This window comes from Gopherus evgoodei, chromosome 4, assembly GCF_007399415.2.
Source record: "Gopherus evgoodei ecotype Sinaloan lineage chromosome 4, rGopEvg1_v1.p, whole genome shotgun sequence".
Taxonomy (NCBI): domain Eukaryota; kingdom Metazoa; phylum Chordata; order Testudines; family Testudinidae; genus Gopherus; species Gopherus evgoodei.
This window is the reverse complement of record NC_044325.1, coordinates 106,705,584-106,724,468: the sequence shown is the minus strand read 5'-3', so window position 1 is coordinate 106,724,468 and position 18,885 is coordinate 106,705,584.

Sequence of the window (18,885 nt, the reverse complement as noted above, 5' to 3'; positions counted from 1 at the left end):
AAGTGCCAGCCATTAATAATTACTTTCATTCACAACTTGCCCTACATGTTCTTCTCCTCTTTATGATTTTTTTAAAAATCAATCCAGTTTTATGCTAGAGGAATGATGATTTGTCTTCATGCAGAAGGTTAGAAGAGATATCCACTTAAAATTTCCTGACTTGTATCCCTGCCCTCATCAGCACTCTTACTGGCATACATGATCACAGGTCTACAGCCTTGCCCAGGCGTGGTAGGGTGGCATGCTGCATATTTTCGAAGTAATGTAAGTTTCACTTGGGGCACAAGTGCCACTCAAACATAGGCTTAGGTGGTCAAACTGCATAATAATAGAAGTACTCTTTTTGTCAGCAAGACAGTCTTCCTCTTTTGCAGCAATACTAGCTTGCTGTTCCTAACTGATACAGGCCCCAATTCAGTCATGTGCTTAAACATGTGTTTAACTTTAAGCATGTGAGTAGCATCATTGATGTGCTTAAGTATCTTGCGGAGTTACAGCCATAACCTGCAGTAATTTATGTATCAAAACAGTATGTATGAACCCTGGATAGGACAGAGTTCTGAGGGTCTTATGGGCTCTCATTTCACTTCTAAATAACAAAAAATAATCATAGTAGTAATAATAATAATAATGAATAAAAATAAAAAATACCTAGCTTTTTTTAGCAATTTTGATCAGTAGATCTCAAAAATGTCAATATGATTCATACTAAGATTTAACTGATTATTAAATCTGCTTTTCCACATATGCAATTGCTTGCATCTTATTCTCAAATTACTGTGGCATATTACATACTTCCTGAAGCTTTTATTAAATAGTGCCCCTCCTGTGTTAAATGAACACTCTGTAAAATAATGATGTCTGTTAGAGATAATGAATAATTTTGAATACCTTCTTTTTAGGACATAAGTATATCACTTAAATACCTTTTTAAAAGATCCTTATTTTATTGCAGACATATTCAGCTTTCTGCCAATCCCTTACTATCAAATCCTTTTACAGTTCTTTGTAGTTAAACCAAATATAGTGCTACATTGTTTGTCCTTACACACATTACTGCTGGATAAAGCCCCTAGTTCCCCAGACTGAATCTGTACTGTTTGCTGCCCTGGTTTCTCAATACTATCTCATTGCAACAGCACACACTGAAAGCATGCTATTCCCACACCCACCAACACAGCTCTTGGGATAAGAACTGCACCATTGATATAGTGTGTATTCTTTTCCATAGGTTCCCACCAGCATGTAGCTAACAATTTCCTGGGCCTTATCAAAAAAAAAAAAAAAAAAGCCTTTGAAAAGTGGAAACAAAGCATCAGACTCCATTGTTGTTCTACTTTCACTGACATAATCTGTATTTTCCATCGCTCTACATGTAGAGACTACAAACATCACCTAATACAGATACTCCAATCAACAATTTACTGTGGACAGTTTTTGTTCAGTATCTGTAATCTTTCATCCTAGTGTTTGTGGTTTTTAAACCATCCTTTTCATTTCCTTGCAGCAGCTTGAATCAAGTCAAAAAAACCTTTTCCTTAGCCTGTCACTATGAAAAACAAGTGAGTCAATTTCAAACTTTGGACTTGATTACTACAAGCACGACATGCGGCTCACATGAGTTTGCTACAGAAATTACTCAAAAAAAAAGTGTGGAGCATGCCGCTTTCATTAAGTGAACAACTGGGACTCTTTACTTTTCAGCATAAGGTTTTTTCCCTGAGCAGAACTGAGGGCTTTGCCGCCACATAAGGAAAATATTGGTATACTAAATTAGAGGTGATCTTTACTGTAGAAATTAATTTAAAAATAGATTTTCTTTTTTTCCCCAGTAAAGTCCCCTGTGAAAAATTAAGACCACCCCAGGACACATCTTGTGGTTTAGTCATCCGTTATAAACAATGGTGTATTCCATTATTCAATACATCATGAGCATTTAGTAATATAGCGACATGAAGGAACATTAATGTCCATAGTATTCCTTCAGGAAACATGGTGCTTTCTTATGAAGACAAATTGTGCTCTAATGTTTAGGACACAGGTTTAGGAGCCATGATTCTTTAGTCCTACTCCTGGGATTGACAGTGACTTGCTGTGTAACCATGGGCAAGGCCATTTAAATGTTCCTGTGACTCAATTTACAAATCTGTAAAACTGGCGTAATATTATGAAATAACTATTCACTTTATACAAGTTTTGTGAGGTCTATTTAATGTTTGCAAAGTGTTTTCAAATAAAGGCACTATGAAAATAGACTTACCCTGTAGTATGCACTGAACAGTTTAAGGGAAAATGTTACATTTAGACTGGGATTTTCAAAGGAGGCTAAGGGCTTGTCTACAAGTGGAAATAGCCCAGAACAGTGACTGTGGAATTCCACAATCGCTATTCCACACTAGCTCCCCATGTAGACACTCTAAAACCATACTAAGAGTGCCTTTGAGTGATTTAGCTTAATTCATATGGAAGTGGATTAAGGTAAATGACAAAATGGCACTCTTAGGGTACATGTACAGCTCCAACCCAAGCAGTAACATCCACACTGCTATTTTTAGCCCCGTAGTGACTGCTGACCTGGACTCAGTTGACCTGGATGCAGACTCACCGCCTCAGGTTTCTTAAATTTTTCTGTGTACCCATAAGGGTATGTCAACAATGGAGTTGGAAGTGTAATTTCCTGCTCAGGAAAACATACCTGGGCTTGCTTTGATTGAGCTAGTGTAAATAGAAGTGTAGCCGCATTGATGCAAGCGATGCAACATGCTAGCTGCCACTATATGATCCTGTCTGAAACCCTAGGTGTGGACTTGGCAAATAACCCATCCCACCACTCAAGCTGCTGTGGCTACAATCTATTTTTAGCATAGCTATTTTTAGAATAGCTATTGCACTTTAAATTCACACCCTATTATTTTGCAATAGCTTTTTTGTGTAGAGAAGTTCTAAAGGAATCAAGTGCCCCAAACCACTTATTGTTTTCCATATAATTGTAAAAAAATATGTTGATGATTGTGAAATTATATTCTTGGTATTGTTTTTTGAAGAACTGAAACAAAGGAATAATATTAAAGGTTGGTTTTTCAGATAATTCAGGAATGTAGGAGCTGAGTTCCCAGTGATTTTCGATGGAGCTTGTGTTCCTAAGCATCCTAGATACTTTTGAAAAATTCCCTTTAAAAGGTTATGTGTGATGGAGCATAATGCTAGTTGAGATGCTTGTTACAAATTTGGTCTCTTATCTTTCTCTGAGTGTCTTCATCATTCATAAATATTCACTGAATAGTGTGGATAAATTATTTTCATAATAATTTTTATATCATGGACTGCTTCACCTATGTGCTGTTTATTAATAATGCCATATGGTTGGTCAGCTAAATCATCTGGTAATGTTTCTGCTCCCTGATTGGATGAATGAATCTTTTTAAAAGAGAACAATTAATTGTGAATACCAATTCCAGTATAAATTTAGAGAGAAAAATCATTAATGATAAAATCTGTACAACTTTAGGAATTCACAAACTATATTCACAAATAAGAATATTACTCCACAAATCATAGCGGAGACTGAGAAGATATATGAGCCATTAGCAATTATCTTTGAAAAATCATGGAAGATGGGTAAGATTTCAGAGGACTAGAAAAGGGCAAATATAGAGCTAATCTATAAAAAGAGGAATAAGGACAATCCAGGAATTACAGACCAATCAGCTTAACTAGATTATTTGGAAAGATAATGGAGCAAATAATTAAGCAATCAATTTGCAGACACCTAGAAGAAAATAAGGTTATATGTAACAGTAAGCACAGATTTGTCAAGAACAAATAATGTCCAACCTACCTAATAGCTTTCTTTGATACTGTAATAAGCCGTGTGGATGGGGAAGAAGCAGTAGATGTGGTATATCTTGACTTTAATAAGGTTTTTCATATTGTCTTGCATGACCTTCTCATAAACAAACTAGGGAAACACAACCTAGATGGAGCTACTATTAAGGTGTGTGCATAACTGACTGGAAAACCATTCCCAGAGAGTACTTGTTAGTGGTTCACAGTCAGTCTGGAAGGGTATATCAAGTTCTGGGTCCAGATGTGTTCCATATCTTCAACAATGATTTAGATAATTTATAAAGTTTGCAGATGATACCAAGCTGGGACAGGTTGCAAGTGCTTTGGAAGATAGGATTAAAATTCAAAATGATCCGAACAAACTGGATAAATAGTCTGAAGTAAATAGGATGAAATTCAATAAGGACAAATGCAAAGTACTCCACTTAGGAAGGAATAATTAGTTGCACACGTACAAAATAGGAAATGACTTCCTAGGAAGGAGTACTGTGGAAAGTGATCTAGGGGTCATAGTGAATCACAAGCCAAAGATGAGTCAATAGTGTAACACTGTTGCAAAAGAGAGCAAACCTCATTCTGGGATGTATTAGCAGAAGTGGTGTAAAAAAGACCTGAGGAGTAATTCTTCTGTTCTACTCCGCACTGACTAAGCCTCAAATGGAGTATTTCATGAAAAAGATGGACAAATTGGAGAAAGTCCAGAGAAGAGCAACAAGAGTAATTAAAGGTTTAGAAAACATGACTTATGAGGGAAGATTGAAAAAATTGGGTTTGTTCCCACTTGAGAATTGTCTCGGCTGTAGAAATACTACAAAATAAGGGGGACATGGAAATTTCAGTTCTGAACAGGTAAAGGAACAATTGCTTCACATATGTCAGAGTAGATGTCTGACTCTAATCCAGTTACCTAAACTCTTAGCAAGTGTCAGAACAACTTTTATGGAACAACATGTTTAAAAGTCTATGGCCAAAATGTTCAAATCTGGGCACTTAAAGGCATATTTAGGCACCAACATAAAAGTGGATTGCTTTTCAAAGGTGCTGAGCAAGAGCAGCTGCCAGTGATTTCCAATGGGTTTTGTGAGTGCTCAGCACTTCTGAATGTCAGGCCACCATTACTTATACGGACTTTGGAATCTAACGTTAGTCAACCAGGCCTGACAAGTTTGGCCCATGCAAATAAAAATAAATGCCCAGTATCACTTCTGTGATATTCTGTCCCTACCCAAAATCATCTACACTTTTTCTCATTAATTATTTATATTTCTTTGGCAGAAATTTTATCAGAGAGGATTAAAAAATATTAAAGGGGTATCTAAACCAGTGCATTATCATACCAGTAATAAACGACTAGATAAAAACAGAATGTACAGAAAGCTTTCTAGCCTGCACCTCATTTTCAATAATAGAATCATCTAAACCAGGCTTATAAAACATTACAAAACCTCTGCACATTTTCTGTATTTCTATATTTTTATTTTTGTGTGTGCTTAACTGCAAAAGAAAAATGAAATTAGTCATTTGTCTACAAGCCTAAAAGTGCTCCCTTGGTCAAAAAATGATTGTGCTATATTTTTAGGAAGTACTGTGACAAAAGAAATAAAGCATCGTGAAAAGCAGACAAAAGAAAAAAATTAGAATTTAGCAAATCCATATGACTCTCCCATATGACTCACCTGATGGCTTCACTGAACGGACGAAGGTCACTGCCATTTGATTTCACACATCACCCTCCTTATGGGCTAGATCCTGAGCTGATGTAAATCAGAATAGCTTCATTGATTTCACCTGCTGGCCCATATGCTTCTACCTAGTCTCCTGTCACATTCCCTCCTGCACACTTTGCTCAGCCAGTGTTGTTAGGGGAGAAGGATAGCTCAGTGGTTTGAGCATTGGCCTACTAAACCTAGGGTTATAAGTTCAATTCTTGAAGGGGCCATTTAGGGATCTGGGGCAAAAAAAAAAAAAAAGTTGAAGAGCAGTCCTGCTTTGAGTAGGGGGTTGGACTAGATGACCTCCTGAGGTCCCTTCCAACCATGATATTCTATGAATATAACATGATATCAATTTGATCTCTTTCTGTCACATGAAGTGCAGTGCTGTCTGCCATGTTGCATCTAATGCTTGGAGTGACCTTCCAAAACCTATTTGTCAAGGCTCCACCTTCCTCTCATTCAAATTACTCCTGAAAAGTCACTTCTGCTGAATTGCCCACCAAAAAAAAACCCTACCCACACTCACAAAACCCCAAACAAAAACAGAGTCCATTCACACTTGGCCAGTAAAAGTACTCCCTCTCTCCCCTGGACATGACACTTTGATCACTGGGCAGAAGATGGGGAAGAGCAGGCATTGCAAAGCTTTGACTCCTTCTTCTCACTCCTCAGGTGTATAGGGTAGGAAAAGGGTGGAACCTTGACTCTGTTATCCCACTGCCATGGGGAGCTGAACCACAGTGAAGGAGGAAATAAACTGGTGCTGTCTAAAGGCAGTAAGTAGCTTACTAAGTCTCCCCAAAACAAGGGAACCCAGGGAGGGAATTGTGACTCTCAGAGACAAAAGCCATTCCTTGGTCTGTTCTTTGGGCAACTCAGCTACAAATTGCCCCTTATTTTACTCTATTGCTTCATGCACATTATTCATTAATCAGACCTCCCTCCTTTCAGCTACATTGTACATTCCTTCCAACAACAGATAAAATGACAAAGACCCAGTTTTGCAAATCATTTGCAACAAAATCTTGCAACAAATTTACTGTACATAAATTATGTTTTAAGAGATGTCAAATATTCATTACTAAATAAATATTTTTTTAATATTCAAAAGAGATCATCCCTACTGAGAAAAATACAAGCCGCACAGAATTATTAATGATTCTAACAGCACTCCATGCCATAATTTTTCCTTGCTGTTTTAGATTTTTTTAAAAGGATGGAAAATAGATATATTTTTAAATAAATATATATTTTTGCAAAAAATAATTAACTTATAGAAGAGAAATTGGACTGCTCATTATCTCATGATAGTTAGTGGATGAGCAAAACTGAGTGTAAAGATTTACACTTGAACGTAATGTTAAGATTCCACAGGTTAAAAAAAAAATATCAGGGAATGCATACAATAAAATTGAAGATTATATACAGCAAGACTGTCTGTTTACAACTGGTCCTGTGAGCCCAAGTATCAGACTTGGGAATTAGTCACATTCTGCCTCTCTGTTTCCTCCTGCTCCATGGGTGAGGGGGTGTGTACCTCATGCCAGCCCTATACCTACTACAGCATGTCTCTTTGAATTACTGATCAAGGGCCTGCGCTCTTGACACCCCTTCTCACCCACAGGCATCGGGGTGAACATAGCAGCCCTGCAGAGTGTGTGCTCCCCTCCACACAACAACCTATTACATGGGCAGCCAGTGCAAGGAACACCTCACACCTCCTCACATCCTTGCATGGGCATACAGGATGAGCCCCAATATGCCCATAGCCAGACTGCATATTTGTAGTTTTTTCTAGTCCAGTTTCTTAGTAATGGCCTGAGTGCAATACCCTTACCCATACTGAGCAACAACTTGCTTCCACAGTTGTTCTCTTTGACTTCAATGAGACTATTTCCAGAATAAGGAATTAGTCATTGTGACCAGGGAATTAACAGTCTGGCCCTCAATGTTATTCCTAAAATATCTGTTTAAGTTGTTAAATATTCTAGAACATATAAGTGATGTGCAGTGTGGCTGAGTTAATATTACTACAGGAACTTTAATTTTTGCCATTCCTGATTTTAATCTTATCATTGCATTAAACTAAGTTTTTGCTTTTCAGCAACACTTACTAGTGTTCGCATTTAAAGGATCTCAATTAGGCAACTAAGTTCAAGGGAACTGGTGTGCATTCACATCTTTGCTACAGCTGTTATGGCTCCACCATTCTGCCTGGGGAGTTTCCAGCAGGAAAGGGTAAGTATAGGACCCAATATTGCAAGCTCTGTCACTGTGTGAGGTCTCCTTTTACTTACGCAGAGCCCCATTGACTTCAAACTTCATTCACGCTGCTTGCAGGATTGGGGGCTTATTTGCTACAAGAAGATCCACAGAAGCCTTGACTGCAGAGGCAGCAACCTATGTGCATGGAGTGCATTCCCTCACCAACCACTATGGCCATGCCCCTCCCTAGTCATTACTTTCCACTTTGGGGACTGTGCTGACTCTCCTATTGCCCTCACCAGAAGGGAGGTTGCATTTATCTTGCACTGCAACAACCTTCCCTAGTGGATATACTGCTGTAGGAGGCCCTAGGCTCTGAATTCTGTGGGCAGGAGCCAATATAAACTAGGGGTGGATTTGGCCCAACATATGAAAAAAATATTTTTCTTAACCCTAAATCAACAGAAATGGCTAAAGTACTAAATTACTACATATATGCAAAATAACTATGCATCATTACAGTGTTCTGCAAAATGAATGAAATGCCACAATATTAAATTTCCTGTGCCAAATTCATCCCTGATGTAACTCCACTCAGGCTAATGGAATGACAACACAAGGTGAATATGACACCATATGTTTAATTTAAAATCCAAGTCATACTTTCATTTCACAACCTGTTTTGAATAAAGTACTTTAAAAGGCTCCACTAAGGTGAGACATTGGGAAAGAAAAAGCTATTTATGTCCAACAATAGTAGCTATAGAAGCACATCAAGTTCTATGCACATGAGGAATCAGGCTTTAAAAATAAGATGCTTTAGTATTTGTTACTATCATAAATGCTGTGGAACTTCCTAGATTTAAATTAATAATTTAAATGCTTGCCTAATGAACTGGACTTGATTAGATTAAGGCATTCTCAGTTAATTCTGACAGATCCTCAGATGTGTGAGGTACATTCTTCTCAATTGGAATACAGAACAAAAGTGGTTTATGGATTTCTGGTCAAAGTATTTATAAAATATTTCTCAAAGAATTACAAATACAAATCTTTTCAAAAGTGAAATTGCACTGAAAGCAACGAATGACAAAGTTAGAAAAAAAGAAACAAAATTACTGAAGTCCTGGAGTGAACACTTCCCTCATCCATTTTGTGAGGCATTAGCTGGCAAATGTAAGATGTGGCAACAAGAAATTGAAAGCAGTACAGTAGACACGCTGCCTCTAGCAGTTATTAAAGGCATGTTATGAGGTTAGAGTTGGCTGATATACAATACTGTATAGTCTCATACAGGAAGATCATTGGAAGATATTTTAAAAGACAAAATAATAAGTTATACCAGGCCATGTCATACCACCAAGTTTTAAGAAGTCACTACTGAAATCATTGTGCAGTTCTGCTTGAAAATCAATGGTACAATAAGGCCCACTGAACCTCTGAACTACAGCTAAGTCTCTACTAGTTTATTAGGCTGCTTTGAACTGCTTTTTTATGCAATGCACAGTCTTAGCCAATTTTATTATCTTCTATTTAAGGCACTGGACTGGTACTTAGGAAATGGGGGGTCTCAAGTAGCCTCTTCCTGTGAGAGGTTGACTGAATGCCCTTCCCTCAATTCCCACTGAAGTCTATTGAACCTCTCATTCTTACAGGATGATTCCAGAACCACCACAAAAAAAAAAAAAGAGTCTGTGGTCTTTTGAGTGGCCATTCTTGTGTCTACCAGAACGTTAGGATAGTGTGAAATATTGTAGTGATTAGAGTTGGTTGGATTTTTTTTCTCCCACAAGAAAAATTCAATTTTTGGTGAAAAATCAAAAATCAAATCATATTGGCCAAAACTGAACATTTCTATTAGGAAACATCACTACAGTGTTTAATGGGAGTTGTAACTTGGTGCCTCATGCCCCTAGTCTCTTCTATAGGCTGGGCTGCCTTGCCAGACTACATCTCCCCTCTTGCTGAGTCACCAAGGTGATTAATGGGAGCTGCAGTCTGGTGGAAGATCCCTACTCATGGAGAGAATGGGGGCATGAAACATCTGAACTTCAGCTCCCAGAAGGCACCATAGCAGCATTTCCAAACCACACACCTAGAAATGACCAGGATGAATGCAGTGATATCCTGCAGTAGGTTTGGGTACAATAAAATTGTCACACATAGGCTGTCAGTTTCAGTGGCTTTACAGGATTCATGAGACAGGCAAATAGCCCATATATTTGAATGATTATATTAATACAGTTTGAATTCAGTAGATTTTCACTGAAAGAATATATAACCAATACAATGGAACTGCTTTTTCTGTCAGGTTACTTACCATACTTGTATTGTCATTGGATGATGTTATATTTGCACTGTGTTTTCTGATTTAAGGCCTGATGCAATGTCTATTGAAGTCAGTAGGAATCTTTCTACAGACCTCAATGAGAGTTGGATCAGATCTTTAAATGCTTATTTTGGGAAGTTGAAACAGATGCCCAATTTGAAAAAGCAAAACTCACAAGGTCAAATTCATCCTTGGGGGTCTATCTTTGAAGTCAGTGGAATTACCTCTCAGGACAAAATTTGGCTCCTAATCTACACTGGTTAGGCTAATCAGTACTGAGCTAAAGGTGAAAGAAGACATTTCTTTTTTTTTTTTTAATGTCCAAATGTTGGAGGCTTTTTTAGAATCACCTGTGAAAGTGTTCGCTGGTTTCAAGATGTTTTAGTTGTCTGAAAATGTGGCTTAAAAATGAATAAAATTACTCAGGGCAAGGACGTCCATTCTAAGATTTGTAGTACAGTAATGTCAAGGGTAAAATCAAATAGAAACTACAAATATGGTTCATGGAAAGGTGTCTTTTTACTTATAGTGAAGAGGAAGAAAAACAAATTTAATCAGAAAACAAGTATTCAATATTTCCAAAGGCAAAAGAAAAGCTGTAAACAAGTACAGGAAAAGACAAGGACAGGAATCATTTTATACAAACATTGACATGTTTTGAAAAATATGTTTAGAGTTATTGGAGATTTATTACAGAGGTGTTTATTACTCAATTTCTTGTTGGAGCAAGAAAGACAATATGGTGTTTGTTACATGGTGTTTTATCCAAGATAAAGGAACAGCAAAAAGTTGGGGAAATATATAGAGTCAAATTCATCACAATACTAGTTCAGTTTTACACTGGTATAACTTCTCTGAGATCCTTAGTGTTCTGCCAGCATAAAACCGGAGTAATGCAATAATGAATCAGGCCCATATCTGTCAGCTGTTTAGTAGAAACAAAGATTGTATTGTAGCTTAGATGGACAATATTGGTTTTTTTAATGAAAATATTGTTATTTTGGGGTCCAATTTTGCAGCCCCTACTCTGGCAAAAGTGCTACCGATTCCAGGATCATTCCCTGTATTTGTTATTAAGGTTCTATTTATTAATAATTTATAAAGAGATAATAAATGATTAATAAATGGCTAGTCAATTTTCATGGAGTCCAACAAGTCACTAAATTGCTTTTAACCATGGGGGTGAAATCCTGGCCTTTGAAAATTGTCAAGATATAAAAAAAATCCCCATATTAAAATCATAATAAAATGTAGAAATATTGAAAATGTCATGAACCCAAAAATGAATTCAGTCTGGGTCAATCAAAATGTATTGTTCTGAAATTTCAAAATATGTTGTTCTGCTTTTGACTGACTTTAATTAAAAAGAAAATTGCAATGTTATAAGCTTAAATTTCTAAGCAAAAAGTCATTTTGGACAGGAAAACAAAATTTTTATTTAAAAAATGTAGAAAGGAAATGTTTCAACCATTTCAAAATTTCTTTCCAACTTTTTATAAAATCAAGAAATTTGTCAAAACCAACTATGAAAAGTTTGTCTGGGAAAAGTTTGGGTTTCAACAATTTAGCATTTTTTTTTGACAAAAATAATGTTCATCACAAAATTCCCTACCAGCTCTAGCCAGAATTTCACTTATGGTTTATAAGCATCTAGAATGCCTTCCACTGATGTTCTTATAACCATCTATAACACCCACATGTTCTTATAACTAAACCATCTATAATACATATAACATGTATATTACATCTATTAATTACTGATTAACCTTTATAAATTGAATCTTATAACATTGTGACCATTTTTTTTATCATTTAACTTGATTTATTTATTAATATTCCATTATGTAAAGCATTTCAGGATAGAGTTTGTATGAAAAATCTGAACCGAAATAACTGATAGAACTCGCAGTCCTTGACTTCAGTGGGAGTTTTACTTGCATAACAACCACAGAATCAGGCCCTATAGTTGCATGCTCAGCAGAGCTCAGCATCCAGCTCCTCCCACCTAAATTAGTAGTATTTTTAAAAGAGTTCAGCTACTGTTTAGTGACCTTCATTAAGTGTTCTTGACAGGAGCTGCCAGGCGCTGGGCACTTTCCAAAATTCTAGCTGCTTTGCATACAGAAATCAGAGCGGAGCTCCTTTGAAAATCTGGGACCAATTGTGGGAGGTGAGCACTTTTATACAAATCAGTATATAACAGATTTTCAAGACAAGTATAATGTAAGAATTAATGAACTACTTGTAAAATAGTTTTCTTTGGCATTTTTTTAAAATTCAATCCTGCATTCCTTATACATGCAAAACTTCCCAACTTTGGATGTGCAAGGAATACATACTCAGGCCTTTGCCAAAGACCTTCCAGCATCACATCAGCTTTTCTTCCTGTACTATTATTCTGTTGTAGGCCGTTTATGTTCTTCTATCACACCCATCATCATGGTATCTGAGCCCTCTCCTCCCATTGTTTATAGTTTAACATTTTCAAGGTGGTTTCATAAAATAATTGTGTGTTTGAAAAAAATAATAATTGTGCTGTGAATAACAGGTAAGACTGGAATTCAGCATGGAAGTTTTCTGCTTCTACTTAGAAACTGCGTTAGCATAATTTATGAAGCTAACTGGCAGAGCCTTCTTCTGAATTACTTTAGATTTCATTTGCTGCCATACATGTCCTTAAATACATTGTGATTACAAACATATACTGTACTTGTCTTCATTTTACTTTACTATCCATTTAATTTATTTTCCTAGTACTTTGCAAAAGCTTCTGTTAGTAATGACAATTTACAAATTCTGTTTGACAATTCCTTCCTAGTTGATAAATTCATAAATCACGGGCAGCAAATGCCTGTCCATTTATTTATTTATTTATTTATTTCAAAAGCTTCCCCTAAAAATGGGATAGATTTAAACTGTATATTCTTCACTACCTACTGCCACCTACTGCACAATTAGAAGCAATGCAAATAGACCTACTTTTTAAGGACTCTCTGAAGTTGAATTGTAAATATAAAGTCATCTTAAATGCTTAGTGCATTATATATGCATATATATATATATGCAGCCATATAGATACATAATGCACTTTTCATTCCTTAACTGGGAGAGATGGTAAGAACAGAAAAACGTGTAGGCAATGGTTGCTGAGATCTAGAAGCTAAGTGGTTTATCTTAACAGGTGTCATTTTTCCCCATACATCATCAGATACAATAATTTATACAAATTAGACTCAATGTATGTTTATTTTTCAATTAAAAAACCCTTTGAAGTGATCACCCTCTCTGCGTGAATCTAAGTTTAATTCATTTGATCTTTAAAATGGAGTTGCAAATATGAAACCATCCCTTTCAAGATTAGAGGGTTGATACCATGGCTTATCCCTATATTCTAATCAATAGGATTGATTTCTAGGATTTAATGCCAAAACAGAATACTTTTGTTCGGGGATGAATAAACTTGATTTCCAGTCTATATTAAATATTCCAAAAAACTAACAACAACATTGTTGAGTGATTCAGAAAGTGTATTATTATTACAGCAGTGCTTGCTTTTGCCACTGTTATAATTGTAATCTTACTTTCATTTGCTGAACCATAAAAATGGGCTCTGGTTCTGAAATTTAGCACACTGCATTATATTGTATTTGTTTATTTTCTTAACAAATATGAAAAATACAAATAGTGTGAGGCTCATCATTTAAGGGATGAGACCAAATTAAGCCACAAAGTCTACAAATGTTGCTTTTTTGAGCTCCACTAATGCTAAAAATGCTTGTTTTTCAAATGAAAAAAATTCAGCCATACTGTGGATTTATTTTTCACTTCAAAAGACACTAAGCAGTAAATTTTCCATTCCAGGTCTCTGCATGTGTACACCTATGGAAATGTACCCACCTCTTGCAGTTATAGCTCCATGTACACTTAAAAAAGTCAAATATCAGCACACTAGGAAAACTGGATTTGTAAGTGCAAATTCTAACACAACTGTATGCAGATTTTGGACCTTTTAATGTTATGTTTATCTGGTTGCACAAGGAACATGTGGGCTAGGTATGTGTGTGACTATTACTTCTAATGCAGAGGCTGGAGGGGAGAGGAGCTTCCTGAGAGTTTACTTCTAATTCTTAAAAATGATACTGGGTATTTACTTTAGAAAAATGGTTAATCCTTTTGCACAGCAACTTTATGAGTATTTTCGCTTTCAAAGTTAGGAAAGCTATTTGTGTACTTCCAGAGTATACCCTCCCTTACAGCACATGCATGAGATGTGCAAAACCAGGATCTTTATCACGGTATTGTACTGCTTTTGTCATACTTACAACTGTCTGTGATATAGGGAGACATGCCTGTGGACTGAGGTCCTTAATTCTGACTTGACACACACACACAAAAGTTCTAAATATGGGCATGCATGGTTGACTACAGTAGGTCTTTGAAGGATCTTTTAGAGAGTTATTGTTCATAATCTTATATTTCATAAATGTAGATAATCTATAGATTAGTCTGTAAATATAAGTGACTTTTTTTGCTATATACAGGATTTTAAACTAATGGCCATTGAACCTAGTAGCAGATTGTCCTCAGACTGAATTCTTAATTTTGAAGGTTTGAAAGCAGGGGAAGTTTTGAAAGCAGGGGAAAGGGTCCAAACATGTGGACAAGAGGGATCCAGTGGACATAGTGTACTTAGATTTCCAGAAAGCCTTTGACAAGGTCCCTCACCAAAGGCTCTTACATAAATTAAGCTGTCATGGGATAAAAGGGAAGGTCCTTTCATGGATTGAGAACTGGTTAAAAGACAGGGAACAAAGGGTAGGAATTAATGGTAAATTCTCAGAATGGAGAGGGGTAAGTAGTGGTGTTCCCCAAGGGTCAGTCCTAGGACCAATCCTATTCAATTTATTCATAAATGATCTGGAGCAAGAGGTAAACAGTGAGGCGGCAAAGTTTACAGATGATACTAAACTACTCAAGATAGTTAAGACCAGAGCAGATTGTGAAGAACTTGAAACAGATCTCACAAAACTAAGTGATTGGGCAACAAAATGGCAAATGAAATTTAATGTGGATAAATGTAAAGTGGCACATTGGAAAAAATAACCCCAACTATACATACAATATGTTGGGGGCTAATTTAGCTACAACGAGTCAGGAAAAAGATCTTGGAGTCATTGTGGATAGTGAAGATGTCCACGCAGTGTGCAGAGGCAGTCAAAAAAGCAAACAGGATGTTAGGAATCATTAAAAAGGGGATAGAGAATAAGACTGAGAATATCTTATTGCCTTATATAAATCCATGGTACGCCCACATCTCGAATACTGTGTACAGATGTGGTCTCCTCACCTCAAAAAAGATATTTTAGCACTAGAAAAGGTTCCGAAAAGGGCAACTAAAATCATTAGGGGTTTGGAGAGGGTCCCATATGAGGGAAGATTAAAGAGGCTAGGACTCTTCAGCTTGGAAAAGAGGAGACTAAGGGGGGATATGATAGAGGTATATAAAATCATGAGTGATGCGGAGAAAGTGGATAAAGAAAAGTTATTTACTTTTCCCCATAATACAAGAACTAGGGGTCACCAAATGAAATTAATAGGCAGCAGCTTTAAAACAAATAAAAGGACGTTCTTCTTCACGCAGTGCACAGGCAACTTGTGGAACTCCTTGCCTGAGGAGATTGCAAAGGCTAGGACTATGACAGTGTTTAAAAGAGAACTGGATAAATTCATGGTGGTTAAGTCCATAAATGGCTAATAGCCAGGATGGGTAAAGAATGGTGTCACTAGCCTCTGTTCGTCAGAGGAGAGAGATCATTTGATCATTGCCTGTTAGGTTCACTCCCTCTGGGGCACCTGGCATTGGCCACTGTCGGTAGACAGATACTGGGCTAGATGGACCTTTGGCCTGACCTGGTATGGTCATTCTTATGTTCTTATTATATTATTATGGTATTTTAAACATGTGGTACACTGATCCAAGTGCTAAGCAGGTGTGAATGTTGGGGAAAAGGAATTGTTTTGAATATACATTTTTTATTAAATAAAAGAAACAACAACACTGTTCCTTCCACAGATGTAAGCAATGTTAAAGCTCTACTAACTGGTAAAAGCAAGGTAGATTTGCCACCTCTGAGGTACAAAAAATTAGGACATCCAGGAATATCTTGAGCCCATAAAACTGGATAGCTGGTAGTGAGTACTGAGCACCCTTACAGATTTTCCAGGACATCTACCTCAAAAAAGGGACTCTTCTGGGAAAACCTGGACAGGTAGCAACCCTAAAGCAAGGACAAGGAGGCCAACACTTGGTCCCACTGGGGTCATTGGAAGTTTTGCTCTTGACTTCAAAGAGATTAGGATCTGCCTCCATTTCAACATTAACCTCTCTGGCTTTAGGTTCTCTCATTGGACACTGAACAAAGCAGCAGATGTTCTCTGTGTGTGTGTGTGTGTGCGTGCGTGCGTGCGTGCGTGTATGTGACAACACTAGGCCCTATAGGTCTTGACCCAGACCCATGAGGAGATGTTAAGGATCTGGGGTCAACATGAACTTGGAATTTCCTTGCTGTTGTTGGTTGCCTCACAGTCTTGAGGCACAATATTTTGTGTAATTATTTTTATTGTATTTTCACACTAGATACATCATGAAAATGCTGCATAAAGATCATGGCAACACTTGTGGTGGCATGTAGCATATGTGCAGCAATATGCCATACTGGAAGGCAGGGTGCATCCACACTCACTGTGGTTTGTAGCTGCACAAGGCATTGAAAGGTTCCAGCTATGGAGAGGCAGCAGTTTTCACTGCTGGAGCCTCTTCCTGCTGGCTCTCCCTGCCCCAGCCTTTCCCCACTGCTGGAGTTTTTCACAGTTGCTGAGAAAGGCTCTGGCAGTGGGGAGGCACCAGGACACTACACTGCTAAAAATAGCAGTGTAGACAACTAAGGCATTGCTTGGGTACGTAAAGAGCCCACAGGGGATACATTTCCTAGATTCAAGCATGTAGGGCACTCCACTCTACTGAACTAGCAGGGCCTCATGATCTTCACTGCTGTTTATATCTGTGCTAGCTGGGTGTGCAGGATATGTATTCTTCCTGCCATCCTAAGTGTAGACATACCAAGGGAGTAATACTGAATAAAGAGTAACCTTTCATAGTGCAGTAATAAATTACAAGTCATGGCAATGCGAAACATCATTAAGAGCGAGATGTTCTCTTGCCATGAAGATCTATGCTAAAGGAGTATGTGGATGCCTTAGTCTTTTGGGAATGATTTGCTACTCCATTGGAGGATGACCAGATGTCCCGATTTTATATGGACAGTCCAGATAGTTGGGGCTTTTTCTTACATAGGTGCCTATTACCCCCCACCTTCTGTCACGATTTTTCACACTTGCTATCTGGTCACCCTACTCCATTTTGTCCTCTGTGAGGCAGGACATGCAGCAAAGCAGAATTGCCAGGGCTGTCCACTCTTCATGAAAGTTGAGAACAGCCCTGTCTTGCCGACTTTGGACTATTTGCACTCCTACATCAGGCATTTTGTTCTCCCAGCACCATTCTCTTCTGATTTTTGAACAACACCTGTCACCGTGGCAAGTCAGTTCCTGCCAAGACAAAACAAAACAGGCCTGACAGGTGGAGTGGTTCTATGGATGTGGGCAATAGAGTAGAAGAATCCTCACTCCAAATTGCAAGCCATTACTAAAGGTACTCCTGAGAGCTGGAGTGGCCTTTGTGACTATTATTCCTCTTCCTTGTGGTCACTAGTTTGAGGAATTGCTTTTGCTGTTACCATTGACTAGGCCTGTGCAATAGGGCCACCCATACACCTTCTGCCGTCTGTGCTGGGGGTTCCAGATTCAAGTTGGTTCCCATGAAGAACGGGAACTAGCAGCTATATAATCTACTGCAAACCTCAAGCTGTAATAACATGCAACAGTGTCACTGGTGCCTTGCAACATTTGCTAGGGGTGCCAAGTCTATTTACTTTGTCTTGGCATATGTAACAGGAATTATTGCTTGATATCTGATTGCTTTCCCATCTGAGATGTGAATTTCTCCCCAATTTTGCTTTCAGTTTCCTCAAACAAATTTAGGTAGCAATTGTCCTATACTGCCACAAAATTAGATGATTTGTTATGAGTTTATCCTTTAAATAAAGTTTGAAACTGTCTGTTATAGTGCTTTTTAATCATCTACTGGTAGGTGTGTTTTTAAAAAAGACTTAGTGGCGGGGGACCTTGTAATATATCGGTTTAACTGAGATTCAAATAAAATAATTTTTTGAATTTGCAGTAACAAGAAGTCTGCAAAAGTGGTTGTAACTGTCGCAGAGTTGTTTGAGGATCAAGATAATTACAGTATACAGGATAACAGGGAATATAATATACAGGCATCCTGTGTCTATTCAACTAATCTCCATCCCTTGACAGATGTTCAAACACAGTATTTTTAAAAGCTGACTTAAAAAAAACCAGGGTGACTCACTTATTGGATGTAAACAACATGATAAGGAATTCAAAGTATGCCAGCCATTAAGTTATAATCCATGGAAAGTAACATGAGAAATAAGGTACAGAGTCAAATGTTCATTGATCATGTTCCCAAAAGACTTTAACTAAGTTGAAGATCAGGGTACAGATACAGTAAAAGGAAAATCTTTTAAGGAACAAAATAACAAAGACTGTGTCAACCATAATAGTAGAAATTAGAAACAATGAGTTTTACTACATTAACTTTTTGATCATTGTTTGCAATGGCTTTGACATCTGAATTAGATCCACCTG